The sequence below is a fragment of the Cryptomeria japonica genome, chromosome 5 (genome assembly GCF_030272615.1).
Source record: "Cryptomeria japonica chromosome 5, Sugi_1.0, whole genome shotgun sequence".
In the NCBI taxonomy this organism is placed as follows: Eukaryota; Viridiplantae; Streptophyta; class Pinopsida; order Cupressales; family Cupressaceae; genus Cryptomeria; species Cryptomeria japonica.
The window spans coordinates 112,473,735-112,476,564 of record NC_081409.1 but is presented as its reverse complement, the minus strand read 5'-3'; positions in this window follow the sequence as shown (position 1 = coordinate 112,476,564).

Below are 2,830 nucleotides of genomic sequence, written 5' to 3'. Positions count from 1 at the left end.
AATTTGTGCTTGTTGATTGAAATTGTTTCGTCATCTTAATTTTTGTGATGAGAGCCTTTACATCAATTGGTTCAAAGTTTGGATTTGGACCTTGAAATTTTTTAAACATTTTGGATATTTGTGATCTATTATATTCACAGTTTTTCACTTTTTGTTCCAATATCTCTTTTTCTCAAGCTAGTTTCTCCTCTAGTTTTCCTATTTGGATACCTATTTCATCATAAAATGTTTGACCGATATTGCCTTGTTGTTGGGCTAGATAGATTTGTGATTGTCTTGGATTAAAACTTGATTGCATTACGTTATTCATTAGACCAATCATCGGTTGATATGTCAGACTTTGTTGCATCATAGGAGCTTGGAATCTTGTTTCAATAGACATGTCACTATATGCAATATTTTTGGTATTTTTGATTTAAGGATGATGTATGCAACTAAATGCAACCTAGATGATTGAAAATGCAAATTATGTTTTTGGTCTTTTGAAATTTTGAAATGACAATGCAATGCAATGCAACTAAGAGCAACTTTAGAAAATGATGATGCAACCTATACTTTTTTTGTTTTCAAGATTTAGACAAACCTTTCAAATACAAACCTAAAGAAGCAACCTTGGGAAATTGAAATCAAGTCTAGGCCTTAGTAGGACAAAGGACCAAATGACAATAGGACAAATGACAATGTCACACCTATATGCTTGGATACTAAGATAGGTTTGACAAAATGATATTGACAAGAGGTCAATTTTTTGGACAAGGTCAAGACTCCCTAACAACAACATCTTAAGGTTTAATCTAGAGGTTTTAATTTTTGAAGTTTGACAAAACCTAATTTTGAGACTAAATGCAAGAGGACAATGATTATCGACAAGGACCTAAGGATATGATATGAATATGACCTCAAGATGTGTTATAACCTAGAGATATGAAATGACCTAAAGATATGAAATTACTCAAAGCTATTATGAAATGCTATGAGCTAGGGTTATAATATGACCTAATGCTATGATATGAACCTAGGGGATGAATGAAAATGTTGACAAAACTTGGAATATGATATTTCCTAATGGAATGATATGAATGCAAGTGTATGGAAATGTTAACCTAAGAGAATACCTAAGGTTTTTGACTTTACAAATGATGTGATCCTAATGCAATAAAGGAATATGGAAGGCAATAATATGACCTAAGTGAAAACCTAGCTTTGGTGTGATAATGCAATGAAAAAAAGGATGATAATGACCTTAAACATAAGTGAAAAATGAGGATGCTTGCAATAAAATGGACTAAAATGAAGGACAATGACAATATGTCCTAAGACCTAAATTTGAACCATGCAAAATCTAGCCCTAAGTGACACGAATTTTGAAACAAGGACACCCCATGTTTTGACAAGCCATGTGCATAAAATCTTTTCGAGTGTTGGATGGATACTTTGAAATGTTTTGGACCAAGTTTGACTTTGTTTGAACTTTTGTTTGGACAATTATTTGGGTTTGATGACCAAAGTTGATTATGACTGCTTTTGAAAAATTATGTTTGCCAATGTTTGTGAGGTTGATTATGTCCTTTTTTTATGATTCACTTTTAACAAGCACAGAAGACAAGATGTTTGTTTGACTTTGACAAAAGACACTCACGCACATTCAATGACAAAATCCTAAGGCTGGCAAGGACAATATTTGTTGAATCCCCTAACAGTAAAATACCACATTCAATCGAATAGTTAGGATCTTGGTAGCACTAGCTCCCCTCCATGAAACTCACTTCTACGAGCATACCAAGCTTTGAATTTCTGGGACATCACTTCCTAAGAAATTTACTATCTCTAATTGAGGGGCACATGAGGGGTATCTTCGGCATGCGCGTGTCACAATGCTCGAGTCAACAAATAGAAGGTTTTTGGTCTCTAAGAACAATGGGTTGTAGTCAAGGCATTTTTTTGAGTGGTCATAATCAACAGAGTTTTCCACTTCATTAAAGGAGGCCTCCCAGCCTATAGAGGTTACGCTCTATAGGTTTTTATGTGTCGCGTGGACACTATGGGAGACATGACATCGTTATGACAGCATGTAACACTTATCTCTTGCAACTTTCATCACAAACACATTTTTTATAGTGGTTTGGAAGGGCTTGGCTTTAGCCTGTTACCACTTGGGTCTTTATCTCTCATCAATGCTTGTGCGAAGTGCCAAGAAAATTGAGAGGCAGGCCCTCTAAAGGTAAAAGCACACACACAAAATGAAATAAGACATAGCAAACATGGCGTTCTTTATCCTTTAGGAAAATTGAAGTGTGCACTAACATAAAAATCACAAACACTCTATTTTTTATTAGATTCTTTGGTTGCGTCCTGCACCAAATCAATTAGTAGTTTCAATGAAATCTTTTGCCCACGAATGCCAATATAGTGCACAAATCATCAATAAATTGTCCAATTTGTACCTCTACTTAAAAAGCTAGATGAATATTGTGGGGTTCATTTTAACACCTTATGAAATGAAATGATAATTTGTTGTTCATTCAATCCTCTAATTAGACTATTTGATGATTCATTTTGAAACCCTTATGTAAAGCGGAAAAATCGAACCCTCGTCGTTCTCCCCTCCCCAACTCCAAGGAGAGAGAAGGGAGAGTCACTAGGGTTGATGGTTTTCACTTAGGAAGGACTTTACATTCAAAAGAGGGGTTGAAACCCACAAGATCCAATCCCACACAATGCAAGATTGGATTATAAATGAGTTTCAAGGGTTAGGACATCAAGGATACCCTCTTTTGTAAAGAAATGTGGATAGAAAGATTAAGCTAGGAATGCATGAAAAGTGAGAAAG